The 5732-nt window shown below is 49.7% G+C and overlaps 1 protein-coding gene across 3 annotated transcripts in view; it reads right to left on the bottom strand.

Annotated features, from left to right (window-relative positions):
• The window catches only part of ANXA11 (annexin A11), a 48656-nt gene that overhangs the window by 29187 nt on the left and 13737 nt on the right, over positions 1–5732 (bottom strand). The window contains exon 1 of one of the 3 annotated variants that reach the window (XM_019626035.1): positions 448–537. The exons of the other annotated variants lie outside the window; for them this stretch is intronic. The gene's annotated coding sequence lies outside the window, so the exon portion shown is untranslated. Of the gene's footprint in view, positions 1–447; positions 538–5732 lie in introns of those variants that run through there. 3 annotated transcript variants of the gene reach the window in all.

Here is a 5732-nt window from a genome sequence, read left to right as displayed (position 1 = left end):
GTGGGGAGATGAAGAAGTTATGCAGATGGATGGTAGTGATGGTAGCACAACAATGTAAATGTACTTAATGCCACTGAACTGCACACCTAAAAATGGTTAAAATGGTAAGTTTTATATTATATATATTTTACCACAAAAAAGTTGTGATTTTAAGCCACTAAGTTTGTGGTAATTTGTTATAGCAGCAATAGAAAACAAATATATAATAGCCACTGCTTCTCTCCTTCCCTCCAGATCCTTCCATGGTGTCCGCTTTGAAAAGGCCTCTGCACTCTTTGTATGAGAGATCTATGCACAAATTGCCCCAACTCTGCAAGTTTTCTTTAACAAAAAAAGTAATAAACCACCAAGACCACAAAAAACCCCCATCCCAACTGAGACAGGGGACAACAGGAGCTCGCCTTTCCTGCATGTCTCGGGATAAGAGCTCAGGAAAGATTTGCTCACCTGTCTTATCAGTCAACACGCATCACCATGCTGAGGCTCAGGGCTTTAGGGTCTCAAAAGTTCCGTGTGGCCAGACCAGACACACCCAGCCAGCAATGCAAATACTCTGGGAGGGGAAAAGGTATGATCTGCACAGGCTGGGCAATCATCGCTAGTCAGCCAGGACCACAGTTCACTCAGCCCTAGAGGTGACTCAGTTCATTCCCGCCCACCTCCGCTCTGACTTCACAAATGGAGAAACTGACAACCAGAGAGGAGGAAGTGATGTGCCAAGGTGACACTGCAAGAGCCTAACAAGGCTGGTCCAAGACCCGTTCCCCCCGCCCCCCCCCTCTTGCCCCCATGCCAAGAAGAGCTCACTGTCCAAAAGGCAGGACACTAGCCAATCACTGGGTTTTTACCAACAACTGTAGGGGAGGTCCAGGTTTTATGGGGCCTGGAGCCTACATAACTTTAGGGGCCCTCTTTAAGAAAATAAATACATAACAACACTTTTTGGCAAATTTTACAAAACCATATGACCTTGTGAATTCCTTCTGGGGCCTTGGAAGGCCCACAGGCCTGTGAAAGGGGGCGGGGCTGAAGCTGAACTTTTATTAGTTTCATCATAGCAATTCCACCACTCAGCTTGACTCCCAGGGGACAAGGAGGAAAAACAAAGTCGTGCCTGCTCCAGGCTCTCCCTCCAGCCAGGGACAGAAACACAATAGGGTTGTTACAGGAAAATACCCACAACATGTTTAAGAGCCATTCCCAGAAAGAATGAGATAAAATTGATCATCAGGTAATTTGATCTTTGGGAGCTGAGGAGGGGTGGGAGGAGTGTCTAGGAAACCACCTCTCCCTGATGGGCAACCCCAAAACTCTCCTGGGCGTCTCTCTCCCTCATCTATTAAATGATGGGCCTGGGAGAGATCCAAGTTGTCAACTTCTGCTGCCCAGAACCAGGGGCTCTGGGAAGGTTTTGTATTTTGTAGTTCACAAACATTGATTTCTTTGTGGGGAGGGGAGGGCTGCAAAAGAGCTTCTCTGACTTGATTTTTTTTTTTTAATGGAAAAATAGGAGACCTGGCAACAAGGGTCCTACATTTCTGGGTGGTGACACACAGCTATGGCTATAGCAGCTGCCCCCTTCAGCCAGGTGTGCCTGTGTCAGCTGCCCACTGTCCCTACACGGGCTGTCCCTGCAGGCATCTGCATTTGTAATCAAAGGTTTGAATAGATGTTACTCGGGGGCCCTGCCAGTAAAGATGCATGAGCCAGCTCACCTCCATAGGAAAGAAAGTCTGTCACAGATCCTCTCACAATACACTGGGGAGAGAGGGATGGTGGGTAAGACTAAAGACCTAAAGGCAGCAGGGAGTCCCCTGCCCTCTACCAGGAGCCCTGATACACACATTACCCAGTCGCCTGCCCGGGCCTGTTCAAACAGTTTTGGAAAAGCCCAGTCCCTTCAAACCTAGAAGCCCCGAGAGAGTATTTATTCCAGCTCCCAATGGCTAAGGCACCCCCGCCTTGCCAAGAAGCCCCAGGAACACTGTCCTTCAAACAGCACTGACGACATAAGAAACGTCCAACTGTAGAGAATTTGTATAGGAGTTTATATGAGCCCAACTGACAACATATGCCAGGGAGCAAGATCTCAAATGCTCTGGAGAATAACATGTTTGCAGCTTCTTTTCCGGATTTAAAATTAAGGAGGGAAGTAAGGAAAATTACATGGAGGTGAGGGAAAGCAAAACAGGGATCAGATTACAGGACAGTTTAAGATTATGTGCTCTGGGGGATGGTTACAGCTTATTTCAAGGTGTGTTAACCCTAGATGTACAGAAACAATGGACAGGGCTTGCTTACAGCAAAGATTAACCTTTTACTAAAGAAGTGATAGGCCTGGAACGTGACTACCCACCATGACCTGCCCAGTTAGGAATTTATGATCAGCTCACCCTGGGAGGTTACTCTCCATAGAACTCCTTTTTTCACCCACAGCACTTCCTGAGGGCTGCTCTTCTAATGGTGGCAAGATCTAGCCAGGCTTGCACAGCTGGAAGCTGAAAATAAATCCTCGCCAGAGCCTACAGATCACACTGGAGAAGATTCTCTTTCAGATCTCAGGTATGGGCTGACGCCTGTGCAGGTGGGATCCTACGCTCTGCCCAAGCATCACTCTCCCCACCCAAGAGTGACACTGTGCCATGGTAAGAAAACGGAAGGTTCCCAGAGGTACATGTGCGATGGAAAGAATTGCAGAAAATGCATGTCTGTAGCTCAGCCAAGCCAATAAATACCTCAGCACTTTACATCTTCAGGACTTTTGCTTAGACAGCCCCTCCACCTGGTCTGTCCTCTGGTCTCCTTTAAGCCTTCTTAAGCCTATGTCAACCCTGGCCTTCCTTTAGGCCAGATGGAGCCCCACCTCTTTCAGGAAGCCCACCCTTATTTCTCCACCCACAATGATTCCTCTTCCCGGAACTTACCAGCACTTGGCCTAAAATGTTCTCTAGTGTTCTAACAATACTCCCATTTTTCCAATACCTATGATAGGTATTGGAACATATATTACCTCATTATATACCCCTCATTAACCTTCAAAATGTTGCTACAAGACAGGTATTTATCACCTCAAGAGAACTAAGATTCAGGGATGATTATCAACAAGCAAGGGTCAGACACCCAACTGGTGCCCGAGCCAGGACTACGTTTCCCTAGGCCTCCCAGTGAGAGTCAGTGCCCAGGCTGTAGAACAGGCTTCTCCTCCTGCCACAGCTAGCACAGGGCTAGGCACAGCTAGGGCCTCAGCACACACTGACAGGACATCAGTGGACCCTGATTCATCTCTTCCACACCCTGGGTGGCACCTATTCTGGTGGCGTCTTTTGCCAGAGCTTCTGGTACGTAGGCACCAGGAATTCTGGGGGCAGAGGACACTAGGACATTCCTCTCCCCGCCCCACGAGGCCAAGGCAGGACCTCAAAGGTGTTATGAACATCCCTAACTCTAGGAAGGGGGTAGGTGACTCTAATCTCCTCAGGGACTGCAGAGCCCCAGTACCCTGTCCTCATGGGCTCTTCCTCACCTCTGAGGAGTGGGTCATGGGTGCCATTAAGCCACAGAAACAAGCCAGTGAACCACAGGGCATCACTCCACCAACCCTGATGGTGTTTTCCCAGGCCCTGAACAAAAGCCCCACAGAAGGTGCTGTTAAACATTCAACTCCCCACCCACATGCCACGAATTAAGAATAGCTGCAGCCCACGTCAATCATTAGCCAGGCAGTGCCTCAGACACTACCCTTCCAGGGCTGCACCTGGGGCTGCCCAGCCTGGAGAAGTCTGGGCAAAACAGGCTGGGGACTGGCAATGGGACAGTGTCTCGGCCCAACCAAGGGGCTAAACTTGAGCAAGCAGACTCTTAAAGGCACCTCTTAGAAATAAAAAGTTAATTCCCAGTGCACTGGCATTTGGATCACATAGAAATTCTACAACATTGGAGCTGGAGGGGCCTTCATGAAATTATTGGGTTCAAATGGCTCATTTTATTGAGGTGGGAGTCAAGGCCCAGAGAGCAGAGGGGCCTGCTGGGAGGTGTTGGGACTGGCTAGGGCAGGACAAACACTAGAGCCATGTCTCTCCCACTTCCGGGAGGATGCATTTCGGCCCAGGCAGCTCCCCTCCACTCAGCACGCTTCTGGACTCCACGCCACTTTCCCGGCTGGAGCACGGACTTGGGAAATGCAAAGGCTACCCTGGGAAAGACAGAATGAGACAATGACTCTGCAGTCTCCCAAATCAAGTCCCACAGAATCGAGCCACACAGAAGGTGTCATCTGCTCCAGATAAACGTCTGCAACACTGTTTCTCCCCAGGTTCACCTCCCTGGAGTTAACAGCAGCAGAGAGCAGAGCTGGCAGCCACTTGTTCTGAACTCACTGGGGTCTCAGGAGCCGCAAGGACCATCAGCCCCAGCTCAGTCCAGGGTTCAAATGGCCTCTGCCCGCAAGCTCTACCCGAACTAGTCATTTGTGTGTAATTTCTGGAGTTGAGGGAGGCAGGCTGGGGGGGGGAGCACAGCAAGATAGTCTCCATCCCAAAGTTGGGTCTTGGAGGGGTCCCCCAAGCCGTGGAGCCTGTGAGATTGGGCAGAGGCTCCAAAAGGCAGAATGTGTGGCTGCCAGGCCTGACTACTGGGGACAGCATGGAGGCAGCGAGGACTCTCAGAGCAGCAGCAAAGCAGCAGCAGCAGCTCGCCAATTTCTTCACCAGCCCACAGGATCGGAAGCCACCATGCCTTGCACTACCGGCTGGCTCTCCACTGTCATGAGGCACCATTCCCACATCCTAGCCTGAGGAATACTGGCTTAGCCAATGGCAACACTGATAAGCACAGTAGTAGCTTCAAATTAAGGACAGCAGTGGGTGGTGTTCCAGAAACTCCTGGTTGTCCCCCTTAAACCATCTGTCGCCTCTTGCTTCTGTAACAGAACACTAACTGTAGCCTGGCACATGGCAACTCCAAATAAGGACTATGTTTCAGAGCCTCCCTGGCAGCCAGGCAGGGCCCCTGTCATGGAGATGTGAAAGTCAGCTGTCCTGACCAGGCAGGTAAGGGAAGTGCTGCAAATCAGGAAGAGCAGTGCAACCCAAAATGTGGCCCTCAGACTGACGGCATCGGCACAACTTGGGTACCTATTAGGCCCCACCACAGACCTCCTACATCAGAACGGTTAGGGGTGGGGTCCAGCAATCTTATGTTTTACCAAACCTTCCAGGTTGTTCTCATACATGTTCCGGGTCGAAAACCATAGCCCTAGAGCAGGGGTCGGCAAACTGCAGCTCGCGAGCCACATGCAGCTCTTTGGGTAGGTTCTGTCTCAAAAGTCTGCTGACCCCTGGAAGAGCCAATCTTGTCCCTCACAACAATTTAAAAATTATTCGAGAGCCATAAGTATATTTTTACATAACCACCATTATGTGAATAATATCCTTTAAAAGTTTTATAAGTGAGACTATGATAGTTTTATTTTCAATTCCAATTTTACTTCAGAGCTGCAGTTTGCTGACCCCTGGGCGGCTCTTCCGTCTTAAAAGTTTGCCGACCCCAGCCCTAGCGAATGCTGGGAGCAACTGTATATATGGAATGTAGTGCCTGGACAACCTCATGTAACCGACACTCATTAACTCTGAACTCCAATTTCTGCAGAGAGAGATAAGCTCCTCTCTTCATTTATGACCAAACTTGAATCCTAATACAGGTGGGTGGGGAAGAGGAATGATGAGAAACTTAAT

This window comes from Hipposideros armiger, unplaced genomic scaffold (assembly GCF_001890085.2).
Source record: "Hipposideros armiger isolate ML-2016 unplaced genomic scaffold, ASM189008v1 scaffold_652, whole genome shotgun sequence".
NCBI lineage: Eukaryota > Metazoa > Chordata > Mammalia > Chiroptera > Hipposideridae > Hipposideros > Hipposideros armiger.
Note: the sequence above shows the minus strand (reverse complement) of the source record. Positions and strands in the feature narration are given on the sequence as shown.